This window comes from Columba livia, chromosome 2 (assembly GCF_036013475.1).
Source record: "Columba livia isolate bColLiv1 breed racing homer chromosome 2, bColLiv1.pat.W.v2, whole genome shotgun sequence".
NCBI classification, from domain to species: Eukaryota; Metazoa; Chordata; class Aves; order Columbiformes; family Columbidae; genus Columba; species Columba livia.
In genome coordinates this window covers 102385311-102409026 of record NC_088603.1, presented here as the reverse complement: position 1 = coordinate 102409026, position 23716 = coordinate 102385311, and positions in this window count along the sequence as shown.

Below are 23716 nucleotides of genomic sequence, written 5' to 3'. Positions count from 1 at the left end.
ATTCATATAATTTTAAGTTCACTATTTAAGTTCTTATTCTAGGCTTTCTCCTGAAATATAACATAAACTTTTTAAAGAAATTTGGATTTAACCTTAGTTCACTGCACAATGACAGTACTAATGCCAACCTCTCATGACCATTCAAAGGTTATAGAGTTTATATGCAACACAAGAAGACCTCTTATGAATGCCATTATAAAAACTTAAACTACTATTCAGATATTCACTCGAATCATCACTGAAGTATAATTTTCTTAAAGAGTCTTTATTGTTCACCAGGTAATAATCTTGATTACACCAAGGTTCAGTCATGGCCACACAATAATATTACCCTGCAAGTAGCTGAGCTTCTTTTTTTCCAATTTCTGTCTCAAAGAAAAACTCCCACAACATGACCAGGAGCATAAATAGAAGACGAGAGAGGGAACTGGGGGAAAAAAAAAAAAAATCTTTTGGGAGAACAAAATCTTCAAATCTTTTTTTCCTACAAAAAGTTTCAGCAAGTCTCAGAATTACTTTTTATATTTTCATATATTTCATTTATGCTTAAAATAAAAACACATTTCAGTTAGAAATGTCCAACTAAGATAAAGGCCAGCATACATGTCATTTTCCACTAGCAAAGTTCATTAGAAGTACCTTCCACATGCAAGAGGTCAGAGACAGCAAAAAGAAAGGCATGCTTTCTCACAAGTAGAAACAATTTAGTAGAAGCACAAGTTACTCTTTTGAGATTGCCTAATATGAAAAGCCATTCTCTCAAATGCTGCAGTTTTAATTTGGATTTTTGAAGTAATGTACTATTTGTTTCTCCTATTTGCAATAGCCTTGAGTCCAAGTCTGTCACCTCCTTTTATTTTGGGCTGAATAATCTGGTTTGGTACCAACATATGATGTTTGGCAGTCACAGCTTTCTGACAGTGCAAAGATGAAACCTTACATCTTCGAAGTTGTTCCACTGTCACAAAGCTATACAGAGGGAATAGGAAAGAAAAGGAACAAAATAAAATTAAATTAAATTTTCAAAAAAGGACAACACAGAAAATAGCAAGGAAAGATAGAAAAAGGAACAAAAAGCAGTAAACTGATTGGCTAGCATAATAACAGACTGAGAAAGGAAAGTTCAATACATTAGAGTTGTTAAGAAGACAGAAAAACATTCCTCTGATCGTTGCGGGAACCCATCAGTCAGAGAGCAGAAATGTTTGTCATACTGGCAATCAAAGATTATGACTGCAAAATAGCAAGTGTTCAAGCAGGACCTTCAGCACAACAAAATCAAGGGAGATGCTCTGTTCAAAACAAACTGTAATGTTTAAAGGCTTGAGAAAGTCTGCAAACATGAACCACTAGATTTACGAATAAAGTATATGAAATTTTGTTTCAAGTAATATATTACAATAAAAATATATTGCTGATTAATTTTGGAAGTACATTTTGAAAATCAATATCTTGTTCCTTAGATCTCCAAGGTTTTATTGAATGTCCCGTTGAGTTCACAGTAGTTTTTTGTTCTACTTTTAATTTGTGTTGAGATAATAAACATTAGTTTTAAAAAGTGAAATGTAGAGATAGCATAAAACATTTTGCCTTTTTCTTTTTCCAAGACTTTATAAATTTCATAGACTGAAATTCAATTTGGTCAGCCGCTATATCCAGAAAACAAAATAGTTTCCTTCTATGTCTGAAAGAAAGGTTTCAAACACTGGTATTTTGATAATTTTGGTTACTTCCACAGTTGCAATCTGAGCAAGGTAATACTGAATGTGAGATTAACTCATGTTAACTGATTCAGCATCTTCTAACTAATACAGGGTAAACAAGATTGAAGGGACTAAACCCTTAGAACATGAAATTCTTCACACCTCTACCAACCATGCTTTAAAAAAAAAAAAATAATCAATTCAATAAAGAAAGAGGGCTATAAAAATCTAAATAATCAAAGGTGAATGAAGTGAATTACACCAAGCTTTTGACAGAGACACCAAATGGAAAAGAAGATATCATGTCTCAAATAGGAACGACAGTTCAGCTGGAATATATTTTACTTCTTTTGGAAGCATTTTCAGTTAACAGTACACCTAAACCGTCTCTGCAATGAATAGCTGATAGCATATAAATGGAGATAAATTGGACAGATCAGTAAAAATAAGCAAGGACTAGAACTACTATAGCATTTCGTCCATTTTTGAGGAGAAGATAGTGAAATTGTTTTTGATGAAACAGTAAATGTAAATTCCCCTAGAGCTTCCTGCATAAGGCAAAAGAAACTCTTCATGATCCAATCCATTACCATGTGTTCATAAATATCTATTGCAAAATTAGAATGTTACGTGTTAAAAAACATCAATCAGCAATAGGTTAATATCTTCTTTTCATCAGTATTTCTCAATTTAATTGTAAATTTAAAGTATTATTAAGTATACCCAGCAGTAAACTGATAATACCATCTAAATGCTCAACAGATGTCTCTAACTGGAAACATAAAATTTTAATAGTCACTTTCTTCAGTATTTAAAGACTATATTGTTATCAACATATTTTTCATAAAGGAAGTCATGCACTTCTGTCAGTTATATTTATTACACTAAGGAACATTTTAATACAATAATGCAGATGTCTTCATTCCATAAACCCCAATGGTACTTAAAGCTAGGATTTTATTGCTCCTGCCTGGGGCCAAACAAAGCTATAAACCTGCTACGATCTAATTCAGATCTTGCTGGTAGGGTTTGCATTTTTGTGCCATAAATTACAATAAAATGTAATCAAATACATATAGAAATGGTAGTCATGGAAACAGAGTTTTCAGTTCACAAAATTTTAAGATAAACGAAAAAAAACCCTGATTTATGAACAATTATTTTTACTCTGGACTAACATATTTCCCCACTAAAGGTATGTATGTTAATATTACTCCAGCAGTATAGGATATTAAATATCCTTAGATATGAAGTGTCACTCAGAACTACTCACACTATTTTGCATTACACCATCTGTTCTCTTCTAAGAATGTGGCCCATCAGTTGCATCAGCTCTGTGCTTCAAACAGACTAATAGTCACCAAGCATTTCATTCAGTAGTGATATATCAAGACGTTAAATGCATCATAATTGATGTCTATCATGATATTGCTTTCTTTAAAATAAAAGCATACACAGTACAGTGGAAAGCCTTGCTTTTATCACAAGACCAGGAAGCTCTCCAGTGAATTATGATACTTGAAGCTATAAAACTTTTTAAAAGCATAAACAACAGAATTCCCGGAGGATTACATTAAAGCACATGAAGTTTTTACATCTCACAAGACTATATTTTTCTTGAGACTTCAGCTATAGATGTATAGATGTATGGATGTATAGTATTTGGTAAAACTCACAAGGGAAAAAAAAATACAGCTTGTTTGACTAACACTGTATTTATAGAACTATTTTAACAAGGGTTTTTAAGTCATTTGAACACACTTTTGAAATAACGTATTATTTAATATTTATCCTGTTAAAGCACCAGGAAGTCACAACTATGCTGGGCTTTTCTGCATTTGGTTCCATACAATGACATAAAAAGTGGCAGTCTGAGACAGCAGTTATTTTAAACACACACATAATACTTGACTGGAATTACGTAGTGTTATCCTGACTTTTTCATGCTTGTAATAGAGATATCAGTTCTTCTTCATGTAAGCTATCAAGGTTCCCAGACTTCCTTATAAACCCTCCTACTCATGTTTCCAATTTCCAAAAGAAAATGAGCAGAGGGGTGCAGTGTCGGGGGAAGGACCCCTCTGACCACTCTTGTTATCTACCTTCTGTGACTGGGAATGGACAAAAGGAAGAACGCAGAGGACAAGTCCTCTTTGAAGTCCATCCTGAAACTGAGTTTTTATGTAGAGAAAGGCAAACCAGGTGTCAAGAGGGGGCATAAATCAATGTTCATTCCTGAAGGCAAAAGTAGGTACCTTTGACAAAAGGATCAGGCTTACAAGTGCTGCCAGAAGAGAAACAACTGCTATTATTGAGAAACAGCTTAATTCAAGATAATCAATTTCCAAACACTAAACAACTTATTCGTCAGTCAAAAGGGAATTTTAGGTAGATTCAGTATAGCAAGAGCAAAAATCATATTGTGTGTGCCACCTGTCAGCTGAAAGTTTGGACAACTCTCTAAAGAAAAAGTACAGCAATTCTATGCACACACACACAAAAAAGTGCCTGAAAATTACAGAACTAAAGAATACAAATCCCAATAAATAAATGAATGAGTATGTGCAAAATTTCCCTTCTCCAGCTCTCCTAAGTAGGTTAAATGAAGTTCATACAGCATAGCAGGATCAGAATAAGCAAAACCATGGTTTTCTTTAAAGCATATAAGAAGGCATAGCATCTTATGTTCAGAATAGATTCTCTTGCTTGAGGAGTTTGGCACAGAGAAGCCACAACACATAACCATTCCTGTGAAGAAAACACTCTCCTCTCATCACAAAATTGCACTATACCTTCAGTGCTCCTCTGGAAGTGCACTAGTAGGTCATGGTAAGAAGACAACACTGAAGTGTTGCATGATTAATTTCTGCAATGGCCTACACTAACCAATGCAATAGAGGAGGAGACAAGACATCCTTAATATATGATCACAGCTGAGCCAAATAACATGTTGCCAGTCATTTGATACTACATGAAGAAAAGTGCAAACCTGTTCTTCGGTTCTCCTATACCAACACTTAGATGCAAAAAAAAAATGTGCAGATATAAAAAAAAAACCACTCCAGTACAATAAAAATAAAATGGAGCAGGGGTGGTGGGAGAAACTGAATTAAACCTTTCATGCAGTTATAGATGTGCGATTTCCTATGCCACCTTCAGATGCACAAACCTTTCTTCCTCATGGTTTCCATTTCGCAGAAGACTCACGTGTTCCCTTTGGTTTTCCTTCTCTTGTTGGTATAGGTGCTATACTACTCAGAATAAGCTCCACCTCATAAAACACTGGGGCTGCACCTAAACATAAGAGAAAGAGTTTTCCACAGTGTACTCTGGTCTCTCCTATCAGCCAGATCAAATACTTGTCTGGAGCATGTCACCTCTAGCTCATATACCCAGGTTTCCTTTTCAGAGCAGCCAGAACACAGGGATTTGAGGAGATCCATGCCTAGTTTTCACTTCTGCATGGAGTTGGAATTCAGCTAATACTACTTATGCCAGAGCTGTGGACTTCAGTCATCAATCCCACAGTTCAGCTAATAAATAAATAAAAAGCTCAACTTAACCTTCAGACCTGTGAGAGATGATGAGTGACAAATGTTACATAGCAGCATGTTAGGAATGTTCTAACAACATTTTATGGGACAGGAAAGTAAAGACTTGTCTTTCTGTGATCTACTCTTCTCTTGGCAAGGCCCACCAGCTACCAAGTTTGGTATGGTGGTTTCTCAATTAAGTAATGGCCAGTAGACCATTTTGATTAGTCTGCCACTATTGTTCTTCATTTACAATTAATCTCTTTTACATCTCCCTGTCTCTCCTCACCATCAGTACTGTATATGAGGACACCAGGGATTACTTTCAGAACTGAAGGTAATTAGGCTGTGGTTTAAATTCCCATTTTTTTTTTCTTACCTAGAAGTGCACCCAGCTCCATACATTTTTCCATATATGCATGATTTTGTCACATTATGATACTGAAACCTTTCTTAGAGTAGGATTAAAATTGTGTTTATGTTATATGCCCTCATATTAAATAGATTTTTTTATGTAGATTTGAACATAGTTTAGGCAGATCAAGTCATAATTCAGGTAGATAAGCCTATATCCTAAAGGAGAAAAGAATAGCTTAAAGAATTAACATTAGCTTACTAGCATATGAAAACAGTTCTAAATAAGATGTCATTCCCAGCATTTTGAAAACATCAAAGAAGTGCTGATTTTTTTTTTATTTTTTTTTTAGGATGAATCCATCACAACAAGTATCATAATTCTTGCCTTCCCCTGCTCCTAACTGCAGTATAGAAAGCAGTTTGGTAGAAAAAGCCACACAATAGCATCATTCTCATAACAGTTTTCTAAGACAACTTCTATTCAAGTTGGGTTTGTTGTGTTGTTTTGTTTTGTTTTGTTTTGTTTGGGTTTCTTAGCTCGTTCTTTCTTCTACTATCAGGGAGTCATTTATTCAAACTTATAACCTTTTATCTGACTTTTTCATTGGGCCTTCATCCCAGTTTCATTATTTAACTATTCACAGCTGCAGTCTAGCTAGCTGAGTACATCATTACTGGCTAGTGGCTCAGAGCAGGCTCCTGTCTGTTGTCACAAATTATCATCTGTATGCGCATATTATCGTCTTTGCTAGTGTGTTGTTATATTTAATAAATGCTGGTATTTTAGTAACAAACCCAGGTATTTTGTATTCCTATGACTGTACTGCGTATGCCTTTCAGATATGAGAACTGTGCTACCTACAGTTTATCGATCAAGTGAAAAAATGCAGCTGCTGACATCTTTTTGCTATATGACCTTTTTGATTTGACGGTAGTACATTCTGATGATTGACTGAACTGCAGCCAACAAGCAGGAAAACTACTACAACCAAACTCAAGGATGTAGTCAAATGTAACAAAGACAAAAATTGGTGCATATTCCTGTATATTTTTACTGTGAATGCGTTTTCATGACTTCAGACTATAATATCACTATCATAAACTAATGCATAGTATATGAGAGCAGTCATATTAAAATCATATTTATATGGTTTTTTGACAATAGGTGTTAGGGAACTTATGTTCTTACCATTTGTTGCACTAGGACATGCACTGTCTCTGTGCTCTCTTCTAGCTATCCCTAGATTTTCCTGTTAGAGAAAGGACTATACATTTCACAGCTGACACGTTTACACTAGCACCCTGGCACGGAATAAAGGGAGGACTGATCTCATAACAGAAATTCAAACTGTCATATTAACTGTTACCTCTTTCTATATGAAATAGTGTGCCCTATTGTTTTCATACTCAGTTCAAATGTTGTGTAATTCATGCAGGCTTCACAGAGAGATGATGCACAGTTGAATTAGTGTTCAGATTTGCGTATTTAACAGACAAAGGGAACAGTATGTGTGTCTTAATTCTGCTTTTTAGTTTTTCCTAAAGGCCTATAAAACTGAAGAGAGTCTCTAACAACCTAAATAAACAGCAAAACTTCCTGATAACTGTTACTGCTAGTGTTGAAGAACATTATCTTTCTAAACTATTTTATGCGGCATACCTCAACTTTATGATGCGGAATATATAAGGTTAACTGAAGTCAAGCAATCAGTAAATACAATGTCCTCTTTCACTATGTTAACTATCAGTTTTGGAACTTCCAAGAGCCCTACCTGCTTTTCTTGCAAGACTTTATTTCTAGGATCTACCTGCTGCACTACATGGTCCAAACTGTAGCTGTCATAGCCTAGGAAGGAGTGAATCACATTTCTCTTCTGGGGTATTTTCTCAGGCACAGTTGAATTTCCAGATGCAAACAAGCACAAAGTGAACAACAAAACAAAACTAGTTCCCTGACCAAAACATGGTCCACAGACATTTTTCTTCACATCTCTCTATCCCAAAATGCCTTGCAAGACACAACGGAAACAATTTATCTCCTGAAATTTACCTCTAAAAAGGCTCTGTAAAACTCATTTGATCCAAACCAGCTGACTGCCACAAATGAGTGAGGTTGATTGACCCCCAGCTTCCTGCTACTCGAGGTACAATCCTTCCTGCTGTAGTCTAGTTCATACAATTATCAGAGTGGGCTATCTCTACCAGAAACAAAACAGCACAAATATTTAACTAAGCACAAATATTTATCTAAGGCAGTCTATTACGTGTTAAACTCCAGGTCTTTTGATTTTACTGAATTATGTCAATAAAATTCACAAGTTTGTTCCTGTTGTCAAATGTTTTCACACATAAAAGAGTGAACCAATATGTGTATTTTCTTTTCTTTCTCATGGTAAAGCAGCTGCATTCTTATTCACTGATAAGTATTAGTGTAAAATTTCACCAGAAAGTAAATATCTCTCTTAACAATATTCCACATATTATCCTACACATAAGAGTTGACTACAGAAATCTCTTCCACCATCACCATCAATCACCACATCAGGCACAAGATTTAGACTTGATGAGATAGACTAAATTTTCATGAAAGCATATTCAATTTTTTCTGGTTTTGTGTTTTTCCTAAAACACAGTTTAGCAGCAAGAAATAAAACTACTAAATAAACCTGAACCCTCCATGACTCTTGTAGATGTTACTTTAAAATAGACCATTCCACACAGGTGTAATTAATTCACTGAAGATGTTCCACCAGTGAAAACATAGAGATTAAGCATCCTGTTTCCCCATCCTTGAGTCGTACTGTACTGGCTAGATAACAGGTTTCAGCAGCCTGCAGAACTACTGGCTCCACATCACTTGTATGAATTTACTTCAGAGAACAGAACAGGGCAAAATAGTTTCAACTGAGACTTCAGTTCCCACTCTCCACTCACCCCTGGCCAGCTCAGCAAGCAATATCATTCTATGATACTGTTATGGTTTTAAAATAAGGCAGCTGCTTTAGGCAAGGAATGTATTATAGATTTTGGTTAAAGTGTCTTTGGCATTTGATTTATGAGACTACACTGACTAGCTGTCACTGTTAATTGCAGGGTGACAATAAAACGTGGCAGATGCTTTGTTACCCTTCTTCTCTTTCCCCCCACCCTGCTCCCCACTAAGGAAAGGCAATAGGAGGGCAAAGAGAAGCGAAGAGAGAAAGGACTTGCAAGTTGGAAAAAAGTTTAAAATGTTTTACTAATGCTACTAATAAAATGGAGAAAATAGTACAAAATATACAATACCAATCTTGAAATTCCCAGTACAGCTCAGCACTGGCTCCCCACTGCAGGCCAGGCACATGGAAGTCCTGGGTTGGACTCTGCAGCAGACTGGAACTGGATTCAAGGGTGAAGGATCTGTCACTAGGCCTCAGATCACAGGGTCAGCAAACAGGGTCCTCCCCAGATGCCGGCCATAGTCAAAGAGAACGAGACCCTCTTGATCTATCACCTTTATATGATGTATGACGTGGATGGAACGGAATACCAGTTGATCAGTTTTAGTCATCTGTTCAGTTCACTCCTCCTTACAAATATGTGATGTGCGTTCTTATCAATGACCTTGCATTCCATTGCTATGTCTACCAAAACATGTATCCAACTTCAAAAAAGTGCAGTTACATAGAACTTAGCTGAAAGGAAAATTCACTAAAAGAGAAACTGGTCTTGTTTTTAACAAAACCAGGACACTAGGTTGAGAGTGGTTGAGAGTAAAAACCTTCTAAGAGAATAAAATGTTGCTCGTTTGAATATATAAAACCAAACACTGGGAAGGAAAGACCTTAGACTTTTCATTATTGTTCTTTAACAATGCAGCTCAGATCAAAACAGATGCAGGTACCTGGGGGGCTGTTAATTCAATGAATTACGTAATTCTTTTGGTACATCTTATTAATAGGAAGATATTAAAAAAAAAAAAAAGAAGAAGTTTTAAAGAAAATTAATCTCAAAAAGGCAAGGCCATAAAAAAGAGGAAAAAATATCTTTTGAGATCACTTTTCTTTCCTTCAAGGAAATAAATTAATTTAAAAAGTAATTTAAATTAATTTAATTTAAAGATTTATCTTTTGGTCCCCTTTTGCTGATGGTGTAGTCAGGAAAAAGTAAAGAAAAGGAACAAAACTGTTTTTGAAGATTTTCTGGACAACCTTCACACTTCTGTACCTGTTTAGAAGAGATGTTTTGACAGCAGTTAAATTATTTTTATGTCCTTCTCAATACAGTTCAAGAGTGTATTTCTACATTTGTGTCTTTGTTTTCTCAACACAGCATTGCAGAAGTTCATTTACTTCAAGAAAGGGTTAGAAGTCTTTTGAAATGGAGGTAGGAAAAACAAAGATACTGCATTTTAGGAAAGCACTACTGCCTCTTAAACTTACATTGTGATGTCTTCCCAAAAGCCCTGTTTCCAGATTGCAAAATCTTCCATGGAATTTTGTGGCCAAGAGATAAATAGGGTTTGGAAAATTAAAAGATTTTGAACCCAGAACAAAAAAATAATGCCAAAACTATCTGCTTTGTTTTGACAAAGTATCCTTCATTTGACTTGTCATCTTTTACTGTGGTTTTTTTTGTGTGTATTTTTGTTTTGTTTTGTTTTGTGTTTTTGGTTTTTTTTGTTTGTTTTTTTTTTAGTTCAGAAGTTCTTAGTGTTTTGACCTTGTTTTCATACATGTCTGTAAGACACCTACAACACACAGTGATACATAAATAACATATATTGAATCACAATTATTAACCACCATCTCCCTTGTAAATCCATGGTGTTATTCTGCTTCTAAATTGACGTTGACAAAATCAGCATCAATGTGTACCAACTCATTGTCTCTGTCTTCAGGAGGCCCTTGAGAATGGAGTTAGGTAGGATCGCTCTGGTCAATGTCTTCTGAGAAAATGGAGTTGCCATTAGGACAAGATGCTTAAGGGGGGCTGCAGAGAATCTGTAACTGTACAACGATATCTACGCCTCAAAAGATCTCAGGTCATCCATGAGCTAAGAGGGACATACTCTTGCCAGAAGGCAAATCTTAACCCCTCACTGCACGACACAGAAAAAATTCAAGAGCTTAAAAAACATCAGGTTTTGCTTCTCACTGAGTATTAGTCTGCTGGAGCAGTAGGCAGCTGACCTATGTACCAGTAGATCTGAAATCACTGCTTATATTGAAGAGAACAAGAATTTGTTCCAGGCAATGGAAACTATTTTAGCAGCTTTTTTTCATTTCACAAATAGGATTTAGAAGGTTATTTTTTCCTTTTGAGAGAATTCTAATATCTCTCAGGTTCAAAGTGACATCTCTTGTCTTAGAAAAAGTTAGCATATTATTTGCAAGAGTTTTGTCTTCCATTGCTTTGTGATTTGTATAGTTCTTTGCAGTATATGAGTATAAAGTGGATAGTAAATTACCTTGTTCTCATTATTTTAGTATATTTTCCATAATGTTGAAATCAAGCTCTTTACACTGATTTCAGTATGAGATTACATAGTTCAGGAACTGTTTTCAGATTAATACTGAACCTTGCATGTAGTGAATTTAGTCAAGAAATGCAGTCAAAGGTAAAGGTAAAATTTTCTTCTTCTCTTGCTCACTCTATCATACTTGTAAAGTTGTTCTTCCATGTCTCCATTCATGGATTATGAACAATAAGTAGCCACAGTTCTGGTTTTGTGAAGTTTAGTTTCTGACAGTAAAGTCTCAGCTAAAATAATGTAGATTCTGAGCTAGTGTAAGCCACTGCAAGTACTCTGCACAGACTGAAACACTGACAGTTTCACAAAAATGGCTACTGAGTCCTTGCTGTGGAGTTTGATTAATCCACGGATTTTCAGAATTAGCAGACTCCACAGTGCTATAGATCTGCCATAAACTGGATTCTGAGAACTGAATTCTTGAGACCCTGAGTGCAATAAAGTCACCTCTGTAGTATACCTACAATTCTGGAACATCTTGGAGGGTCCAAGGTTCTTCTAGACCCTCTGAAACAGAATAGGAGTTTAGAATGCCTTTGCCAATTTAGTTTCAATGTTTTCAGAACAGAGATTTCATTTACTCCCAACTATTCTTTTCTAAACCTCATTGTGATTGAACATATTTCCCTTTCCTTTGGAAATGTTTTAAGTGCAACTAGAATATGTTTTTTAGATTTTGTCATTTTCTAATAAACAGAATTTCTGGGGAAAAGACACAATAAATTTAAAAACTATTTTGTTATTTTTACTAATAAAATATTTTTAATTTTCTACCAAAAGAATTCACAAATTATCTGCCCTTTACTCATCTGGGAGAAGTGAATTCCATTTTCTTAATGCTGAAAAACTTTAGCAATTTTTTTGTTTGGTTTGGCTTTTATTTTTTGATGTATAATATTTTGTCCCATTGAGTAGGATCAATACCAAATTCCCCTTTGTTGGGGTTGTGTTTAAAAAGAAGATGTTATCTCCATAGGTGCTGTCTCCATAGCCTCTCTGAGATACTGTGTCAGTACAGGTGTCATCAGTCTCAAGATAACTGAGAGTTCCTAGCTGTTCATAAATTTAGTATTATTACTTTAGGTGTGTGATCTGGAATACATTACTCAGTGTTGCCTTCTGTGTAGCTGTGAGATTTCTCTCTAGCCTGCTTTCCCAATAGATAGACAATGATATGCTGCCACCATGCATTTTAATTGCCACAATAAACTATCCTTTGTTGTCCACACAGGTACAGGACAACTTGAACCCAAGAGAAGCTTTCATTCTCTGTCAAAGCCCTAACAATATGGCAAATTGTTACTGGTTATTCTGTACTCCTGAGCAGTTTTCCATGTGAACTAGCTAATGTGTGCCATTATGATCAATGATCTTTAAAGAGATTCCTGTCAAGCTGCCTTTTGAGAAATGATCCTGCTTATAAACAACTTCCAACTGAGACACAAATCTCTATTTTAGACCTTATCAGGAATCAGAAGTGCCTAACCTGCATCTTAGATGATGGTAGAAAAACATTCTTAATCTTAATTTAAGGAATAGATTATGAAGTCACAATAACCCAGTAATAGAGTCCTTTATAGTGCCCTGTATAGGAAGTCCTCCATAATGTAAGGACTCCACAATGATTCTGATAAAGTTTAATGAACATAAAATTCAAACACTTCCATACAGAAGCTGTGTATTCAAACCCTATAGCATCTCAGCTAGCAACACCATTTTGCAGAAAGCAACTGAAAAGGATTATGTCATATCCAGTAGAGGAACTATTACTTTTGGAGCTTTACAGTTACATGTTTTCTACAGCTTTAGTTTGTTCATGCGTATCTCTGGAGCAAACTGACTGCACTTGTGGTATTTAATCTATTTTTCTACACTTTCTGAACCATTAGAAATAAATTTCCCCACAGTTTCAGCATTCCAAGAAAACTAGAGCCCCAATTTAAAGATGAGAATGCCCTGAAAGCCTTTTTACACTTAAATCCCAACAGGCCAGAATTTGCCTATTAGTCAAACAACAGTTATAATCCCAGCACTGCCATCTACTGAAGAGATCATTATAATGTGTTTTTTTGGAAGATGCACTTTAATACACAGACAAATTATTATCTCAGTAACCGGATTACTGGATAAATGGAGTTCCTAACCTGATAAAACCATAAACTATGCTATACAGCTGGCAAAATGATCAAATGATCATAAAATACATTTAAATCCAATTATAGGAATGTTGACATTTCAGCAATAGTGAATGGACAAATACCAACTCACTGTGTCTGGGCCTGCCTTACTCCAATTGGAGTCAAATAAATCCCAGCTGAATTAAGTGAGAACAGAATCAGTTACTGTTTCCAGTTAGTAAGACCCCATACTAATCAATCAATTGCTTAAAAAGATACCTGAAATTAATAAAATAATGTTCCAAACTCTGGAGGTATCAATGTAAATTGTAGAGGAGAAATATTCCACTGAAAAACAAACAAACAAGCAAAACACTTTTCCCTAAATAAGAACATCTAATTAATAACTTCAGAATGAAAAATCTTGATCACCAAGGGGCAACCTTGTCCCTGGGTATCTGACAGTTCCTGACAGGACAAATGCATTTTAACAACTAGATAACTTGCTATATACACCTTGTTTCCTTGCTGAATCAACTCTTGCATAAAACACTTCTTTATGCTTTTAGTGAACAGATTAGGCCACAACCTATTGTTTGCATTTATCTATGGATTTACTGCACCAGATAGTTTAATGATATTAAACTTTTCCCAAGTTTCTTCTTGAGGATGCTAGCTGCCATTTTTGGTGAAAAAAACGTGATAGGTCAAGTGCTGGTGGCAGAGGTGGGAAAGTGGCTTCCTGATTATTTAGTGGGTTGAAACAACCATTATACAAACAACAGATGAGATATTGGGCATTTTTTGTTAGCCTAACAGCGCATGTGTCAGGGCACCAAGGGGGCTGGTTGCTCCCATGTGCCAGAAAACTCCAAGCCTGGGGGTTCCCCACAGGGTATCAGGGCAGGACCTGTCCTACAGCCCCATCCAGAAGCAGGCAGCTGGGGCCAATGGGGTCAGTCCCAGGCCTGGAGATCAGGCACCTCCCTGGGGATGGGAATGGGCCAAAGCCTGGCCAAGACACCGGCTTGCAGGTAGGCCCAGTTTGGTAGAGCCCATGGCCAGGTAGGATCAGGCTGTGGGGAGCTGGAGACTGGTCCTTCTGGGGCATCACTTGGGCAGGGTCTGATAGCCCTGGTGGGTTGCAATGGGGTCCTGGGCTGTGGGCAGGGTGGGGGAAGTCCCAGAATTCTTTTACCTCCCCCACCTAAAGTTGTAAACTGAAATATTCCAATTAAATCTACAGCAGAGTCTAGATAGGTCAGCTAAAGTATAAACTCAAAACATGCATAATGTATTTTTCCATTGTTTTCAATCATCTTTTGGGAGACAAAATTATTACAGCTGTCCAAGCCTGTTCTCTGTACACAGCCAGATCTGGACAAACCACAGCACAGAACAACCATCTCTCTGGAAGAGAGGTGCTCTCACTAAGAGCATGCTGAACACACCAGAGGGAACCAAGGGGAAATGGGCAGGCTAGCTGTCCCCAAATGAGTCTGATGACATATTTTGATGGGTTAGGTAAAGAAAACCATTTTTAGGAAGCAACGCATCCTTCACTTCTCACTGGAATTGTTACGAGGGTATTACTCATGTTGGCAATAGTTTCAACAGTTTGTAGGACTGCAGAGTTATTTTCAGAGAATGACAGGATCTAGCATAAATGGAAAAGTTGTTAACAAAAATGGGAAGATACAAAAGCCCTTGAAATAAATAGAAGCAAGAAAAGAAAAATAAGGAAGTGCTCAGAATTCTGTCCAGTTGGTGCATTTTTGAGACAAAAGTGAAAAATCTTAAGTCTTTCAGCTTTTTTTTGTGAATTGATTTTTTTCTTCAAACTTGGAAGCCAACTGTAAAAGCTACGATGCTGTTGCCATGTTTCTCCACTGTCACATTAGACTGTATTTAACATCTCTCTGATGTTCTTGTCTTACAGGGTATTTTTTGTATTACATGATGTCACAGCTTCTTTCCCTATACCTACTTCTCACTGCAATCTGACCATGTGCATTGCAGTCCTTGAAATGCCATTCATTTATTCACTTGTTCACTCTTGTGCTGTTTTTAGCTGTGATAAAGTTAATTTTCTTCACAGTTGCTACTATGGGGCTATGCTTTGGATTTGTGCTGAAAACAGCGTTGATACAACAGAGTTGTTTTTGTTACTCCTGAGCAGTGCTTACACACAGTCAAGGCCTTCTCTGCTTCTCAAATCACCCTGTCAGCGAGTAGACTGTGAGTGCACAAGAAGTTGGGAGAGGACATAGCTGGGACAGCTGACCCCAACTGACCAAAGAAATATTACATATGACATCATGCTCAGTATATAAAGGTGGAGAAAGAATGAGGAACAAGGGGGGTGTTCACAGTGATAGTATTTGTCTTCCCAAGTAACCATTACGCATGATGGAGCACTGCTTTTCTGGAGATGGCTGAACACCTGCCTGCCGAAGGGAAGTGGTGAGTGAATTCCTTGTTTTGGTTTGCTGGTGTGTACAGCTTTTTGCTTTACCTATTATACTTTCTTTTTCTCAACCCATGAATCTTCTCACTGTTACTCTTCTGATTCTCTCACATATCCCACCAAGGGGGAATGAGCAAGTGGCTGTATGGGGCCTACTTGCCAGCTGGGGTTACATAGAACAACTCTGTTGTTTTGTTTTGTTTTGTTTTGTTTTTCTGTATTTTGCTACAACTTTTGCCCCAAGCTTCTAATTTTGGAAATCCTTTTTGGCTGTTGGAAAAAAATACTAGTCTCTGACTCTTATTTCAGTATTTCAAGACAGTCCCATGTTTTACAGCTAATTTCTCTTCCCCCATGCCCTATCTATCATTACACTACCTCATTTTCAGTCCTACTAACAGCACCTTCCAAACAGGATCCCTGCTTTCATTCGATTCTCTTCTCTTGCCTTCCATGTTTTTCAATTCATCATTTAATTTCATTTTTTGTCTTTTCTGGCATATGCTTATTCCTATTTCTTCATATTTGCCTGACTTTCAGGTGCTGGAAAGATACATGATGGTAAAAATATGAGTGAGGAAAGTACATCATTGTTTCTGCTGTCAGATCAGTTGGTGCTGGAGCATTGAGATACTGTCCAAATATCACAGAGTATAATAATATATTTTCCTCTCCTCTCACCAAGCCTCAAAGAATTAGTACAGGGGATGCCAGTTCAGTATTCTTATCTCTTCACCTGTTACATGTTTCTAAGCAGATTTGGAGTGCATCCTGGATACAGGATTATGTAGAAATATTGTGGAGGCTCAGCCAGCCTCTAGATTATAACCCCTTGCTACTCACCCATGTGAATACCAGTGGCAAGGGGAAACCAGAGTGTATCAAGAGGTGACCCTAAAGAGTTTGAGAGATTAAGTGGTGTCTGCTCAATCTTTCCAGTGAAAGGCAAAAGCTCAGGTAGAAGCTGAAGTATACTGTGTGTCAATACCTGACTGTGTGGCTCATATCCCATGCAGGGTTTTCACATCTATGACCATAGGACACTCCCTCAGGAATAAGGAATGGTTGTTTCTATCTGACAAAGTGAGACAAAAGCTTTTTTTGCAAACAAGCTTGCCAGCTTAATGACAAAGCCTTTAAAAAAGTTTTTTTTTCAAGGGATGAAGAATAAAGTGTGAGAGAAGTGGAAAAATAGTGGACAAGAAGACTGGGTGACAACACAATAAAAAGGGTTTTCACATGTTCCCTAAGAAAACAGCACAACTGAGAACCTATGTCAAGTGCCTGGACATGGACTCCTCCAGCATGAGGAAAAAAAAAAATAAAATATATATATATATATATATATATATATGGAGAGAGGGAGAGAGGAATTAGAAGTTGAGAGCAATTGCAGGGTAACAGAAACATGGTGGGACAACTCACATGACTGGAACACTGCAATGGGTGGATACAAGTTGTTTAAGAAACACAGGTTACAAGTGGGAAGAAGAGAGATTATACTCTATGCAGAAGAGCATCTTGAATGCTTGGAGCTTTGCCATGAAATGGTCCACAAGCCAGCTGACAGTTTACAGGTCAGGATCAAAGTGGGGCAAATGAGGAAGCTATTGTGAAGGGTTTCTGCTACAGAACTCCCAATCAAGAGGCAAAATAAGATGCAGCCTTCTTTAGACAGCTGAAAGAAGCCTTGCAATAAGGAAGAAGATTAAAAATATTGATTTGTCATGGAATTAAAACTCTGCTGCACTCGAAATTGGCAAGGAATGCGAATGGCAAAAATAAAGGCCTCTGTAAGAATACTGACAGGAAGACGAGGGGATCTTGCGATGAGGATGTGGAAGGGGTTGCAGCATTCAAAGATTTGTTTGCCAAAGTTTTTACTGATAAAGTATTCCCTTCATCTTTCCAGGCCTCTGTAGCTAGTGGCAGAAGAGTCTGGGAGACAGAGGTACTGCCTATGGTATGAGCAGACGAGTTGAGAGTCAATTGAACAAATAAATTGGTTATAGAGCAGTCCATGAGATCACATGGGGTATATCTGATGTTGATGAAGGTGCTTGGCCAGAGCAATCTTTCAAAAACTGGGGGATCATATACATATATATATATATATATAGCTGGGAAATTCCTTTCCAATCCCGATTTATTCACCACGTATCCTGTTTACAAGAAAGCATACACTGATTTGCAGCCTTTGGTCCAGCACCAGAACACTCTTGAGATGCTGAGTCTGTACTTTACCATGCCAATTAAATGTTGCCTGAAGTTGTCTTTCACTGCACCTGGCTGCCTGGGGCATGGATAGAGTACAGCAGTACAGCCTATAGCAAACAGATATCTTGAGCCTGGTTCTTTCTAAGAATAATGTAGACACTTTAAGCCTTATTTAAATCTGACAGTCAGTGGTGTGGTAAAAAAGCCTGCCGCTTCTGGGTTTAACATGCTAATGTACACTTGCAAATCAACTTTAAATCATTTAGTTCAGACATAACCCATAAAGCTCTGACAAACATTAGTGCACAGTTAAAAGCATGTGTCAGGCAGACACCCTTGAGAAGATCTGGACAAGATCTGGAGGCAAATAAGCAAGGTTCTTTTTACTCCCAGTAAAACTTAGATCATGCGTTATAGCATACATGGGTTCCATTTTTTGTTTTCAGGAGGTTAGTACTTCTTGACTTAGGGAAAGGGTAAAATACCTAAACATTTATGCCACTTTTCATAACATGTTCAGCATTCTGAAATGTATTAGCTGCACTTTGATCTCTGAGTCTCACACCTCTGTAAAGATTATTTTGTTTGCTCAGGAATAGCTTAGCTATTTGTTACATACTACGTCTTTCTATGCTTGAGCAGAATACACTGTGTAATACATCGGTATTGAGCCACTGTCCTTATAAACAGTTCAGTACGGTCACTAATTGTGTGTGCATCTTTAATCTCACCTAAATTGCATACACATTTCCATGTAATTTTGTTAATTCCATCAAAGCTAGTACTCAGGTAAAGTGTTTTACATACAAACATTTGTCACTTATAGCCATGCTTCATACACATATGTGCATATGTGTACCTGTATGCTTTTGACGCTAGTATGTGTGAAAAGAATAGTGACCTTTCTGTTAGGAAGGTTTCTTCCCATCCCCTCTGGTTCCTGCAGATTGTTCTCTCTTTCTCACAAGGTGTTCATGTTAAAAGATCACTCAGATACTTGAAAACCTGGATACTTCCTTTGTCCAATGCCCTAACACCTATGAGAGAGGGTCTGTATTTTCTAAACAAGTTGTAAAGGAAAAAAGGGGAGATTCTTGGTATCTCTGTTCATGGGGATATTTTAAACTAATTTAGGAAAATAGAGAATTGCCAAGTCACTTGGTTGTGCAAATCATGCTCTCTGACAGAACAGATTGAATGAGATCAAATCATGTACCAGAAATCACTGATTTGTATACAGACCAGTTCCTTTTTTTTTTTTTTTTTTTTCTCCTTAACTATTATATCTCCTCTCTGAGATCTGTGGAACTGAAGGGTGAGATAACTTGTTTGCAGTCAAGTAAAGCTGTCATTATTTTGCACAAGCAAGGTTTCACACAGTTACAAATGAGAAGCTGAATGGAAAAGCGTTATTTTAAAAATACTCTCTAAAAATTCAACATCAGGAGCCTTTCAAATATGAATGAAAATGTAAGAAAGGGCAAGAGAACAGAAATGAAACTGTCTTAGAGAGGTAAGTGCAGTGAGAATCTCCTTTCCTCTGCTTGATATTTTTAGCACATTCCATATAGTATAAGAAAACAATAAAGACCATTGCAAAGAAGAAAAATTGATGTTTTCCCTACTCAGGCACAGTAATTAAGGAAGACTAGTTTTACTAGACAGTCAGGATTAAGGGACAGTTGTATCTAGAGAGATTATAAAGTCTAATAAGAATGCATAGCTCTCCAGAAAAGCTAGGACAGGGAAGAAGCCAGCTGTTAGAGAGTCTAGTTATGTCCATTTAAACTCCATCATAAAATACTCTCAGTCGTACTATTATGAACAGGGCTGAAAAAAAAAATCTGCTGTTAGTAACAATAAATAATTAAAAAGAACTTGAAAGATTCTCCTAGAATAATTTCTTAAGTATTTTCTCTGGCACAAAAGCCTGTAGAAGCAACATAGATTATTTGTCCTAGTGGACAAATACTAAGTTGGAAAACCCTTTATCCTTTATCCACTGAAGTCACTGTATTCTTAGTTCTGATACATGACAATATAATGGACCTCTACAAAGAAAACAGTTACACAACCAAAATTAAGTCAGTACATAAGGATTATAGTTGCTAAAAAACTAAGTAGAGGGACATATTTTCTCTTTCAATTACAATCACAGGTTTCCCAGACAGCGCCAAGAAGACAAACTGAACCTCCAGCCTGAAGATGTCTCCCTGTCCCATGCAGCACCATAGGTTCACTCACCACAAAAGATTTCATCAGAACCTGAGACAGTGACAGGCTTTTGTTAATAGCTCTATGCTTCACCTTACCCTCATATTTCCTAAACTGTGGCAGCTCTCAGAACTGAAATGTAAACTGCTGTTTGCTATTACTCTCTGTACTTTTGGACGTAAACAAAGATAAATAATTTTAGCCTGACAATAAATAAAATAATAATTAATTTGTTGGTGCATACTTTGGAGAAAAGAAGCCCAAAATATAAACGGAAAAGTCAGCTCTCTGTCCACCCATTCCTAGCTAAAGAGGTATGGTTTATGTGCATGTCTACATATTTCTACATGCATGCACTTGTGTGTATATTCACATACAGAGAAAGAAAAACATTTCAGAGAAACAGTTTCAACTAATTGAAATATAACAGGTGTAATGAGAAAGTTACATAATAACTACTGTGCTGGTTTTGACTGTGGTAGAGAGTTAATTTTCTTTCAAGTAGCTAGTATGTGTCTGTGTTCCAGATCTGTGCTGGAAACAGTGTTGATAATACAGGGATATTTTAGTTACTGTTGAGCAGTGCTCACACAGAGTCAAGGCCGCCTCTGCTTCTCAGACCACCCCACCAGCGAGTAGACTGTGGATGCACAAAGTTGGAAGGGGACATAGCTGGGATAGCTGACCCAAACTGACCAAATGATATTCCATACCTTATGACATCATGCTCAGCATGAAAGGTGGGGGAAGATGAAGGAAGGAGGGGAGGTTTAGAGTGATGGCATTTCTCTTCTCGAGTAATCATTGCACATGACCGAATCCTGTGTTCCTGAAGATGTCTGAATATCTGCCTGACGATGGGAAGTAGTGAATGAATTTCTTATTTTGCTTTGTTTGTGTGTGTGTCTTTTGCTCTACCTATCATACTGTCTTTATATCAACCCGTGAATTTTCTCACTTTTACTCTTCTGATTCTCTCCTCCATCCTACTGTCAGGGAGTGAGTGGCTGTGTGGTGCTTAGTTGCTGGCTGAGGTTAAGCCATGACAGCTACTAATTATTAATTGATTGACTTATGTTTCTGTTGAGTCATTATGTCTATACCCTGAAGAAAAATCTTTTAATACAGCTGATCTCACAAAATAATTTAAATACTGTTTTAGTTTCCCACAGTAAAAATAAGACTTCATTATTAGAATGAAAGTAGTATCAATCAGTAACATTAGATTAAAAACTTAACTTTATTATTTCCTGAGTTTTGGAGCATTTGTCAATATGACCTGAATTTCTCTAGAGCAGATATATATATTTTTAATACAGAATTCATAATAGTACTCGTTATTTGCTTCTCTGTGTCTTTCTAGGCTATTATTTATATTATCTGCAATATGTGATCTGCAGAGACCCAGCAAGTTAGGCACCTTTATTTTGGTGATGAATAGCAGAGGGAATTCGGGAATTCACAAAATACTTTAATGTATATTACCTAGGAAGAAATGGGGTATGTTAGATACAATTGATATGTGAAGTCTATTTCCATAATTACACTCAAATAGTATAAAATACAATTGGTGGTCTTTGAATTTTATTCATGATGTCTAATAAGAAAAAAAGATCATAATTATGTTGGATAAGACCATAAATATTACTGTTTGAGAATGGATTTAAAACATGTTCAAATTATGTTTGCACTATTTTGATCATATTATCAGAATTATTAGTGTTGAAATACATTTAAACTGAAGAATTATTATTTTGTTAACTAAGGGTATGCACTGATTATGATTGCTGATTTTTAAAGTAAACGTAATAGTAGATCATGACCAAAATCCAAAACATATAATTCAGGCCAAATACTATAGATGTTTTTCATAAGCTCCTCTATAGAAGAATTAACTTCACTGAAGTAAGTAGAACAAGCAGGATTAATCTCTTCATTGAAATGACAACACATTGATTTTACTATGGAACACTTGAATTTTGCTGATACTTGATTATATAAGCAGCTGATCAGAAGGTTTGCGTGTCATCTGCCCAGCCACACAGTCTGTGTCTAAATACAGTCATGATGGATATCAAGAATTCTCAGTAGTTTATACCTTGTTAATGTGATTTAGTTAACAGTTGGCCGGGAATCATGAAGTTTTGTTTTGGGAGTTCTGATAGAAGAAGACAAGTCAAATAAAAGAACCTGTTCCATTAAGAAAATGGGTATTTTACAATTAATCATTATTATTTACCACTAGCATTTAAAATGTGCATGACTTATTAAACATGATTCTGGAACAATTGTTCAAGACAGTGTGTGGTTCCAAATCTAGAAACTATGCATTGCCTCAAAAACATAACTTGGCCTTTGAACCATAAATAAAAACAGGTGAATCAACTGTTTTTCTTCAGTTACATGTAACTGTTTAATGGACTTGATCTGACAAGCCATTACCCATGAAAATTATGAAGCATATTAGTGACACTGATTTTTGAGTGCTTGTTAAAACTAGAAAGTTTTCCTGTATCGAAGCAGACTATTAATTATAACGGCTATTTTTAAACAATGCTACCTGTAACCCTGCTTATTCCAGAAATGAATGTCACATTACGAGGACATGAAACCACTTTCAGCTGTTTCTGAATAACTCCATCAGTAAACAAGGCCTTTTAGCCTATCTTCTACTTCAACAGATTACCCAAGATACAAATTTGGACAAGAAAAACAAAATGTTCTTTTTAAAAAAAAAGTTTAAGAAGTCACAGACAACAAACACAATGTAACTTCTAAATAACTCCCTAGTTTCCTGTCTGTCTCTCTCCTTCTCCCACCCAAAATAAACAGATCCAGCAAGCAAGGTGCTGACAAGTAATGAGAGACACTGCGCATCTATCACACCCACTGCCTCAGGGGGAGGTAAGAGTACATAGGTTTTTGCAAGACCTTATTCAAGCTCAAAAACCAAGAGGAAGGCAATGAAGTAGGTGATGAGTATTTATCTTTCCTAATACAGGTCCCAGTTTCCACCCTGTCAGAAGTAAGCTGATGAAGCACTAAAACAGTGGTTCCCAAAATGACCCGGGTGAAGACTGTTCCCTGGAAGGGAAACAGTCAAACAGATAGTGTTTTCTCAGGAATATCATATGATCATGTTACACAGCAGCTTATGAGAAATTCTGAAGTTGTTGAAAATGAATTTGTGTTATTACACCCAAAGGAACCAGAGCTGTTATTGTGTCATTTGCCTTTTTTACTACCCTATGTGTTTTACACTTACCAACCCTCATGGTGCCCCTCAACATTAATTTCACACCAACTCCAAATATTACCCGATCAATGTACAAATTACCTTAGATAAGCCTACCCTTAATGTGCTGAGAGGCTCCTTTAAGTGATGTCACCCAATATTTCTTGTTGCATTCTGCAATGCTACTGTTGTATATTTTCCCCCGTAACATAAAATATGTTGTGATACCCACATCTTATATATATATCTAAACGCCTACTGTTTCCAATAACAAGTAGATTGCACATTCTCAAACTCAGATACAAAATTAAGTAAAAGAGGAAAGGGAAAAATATTGCAAAGAACATTAAAAAATGACCAT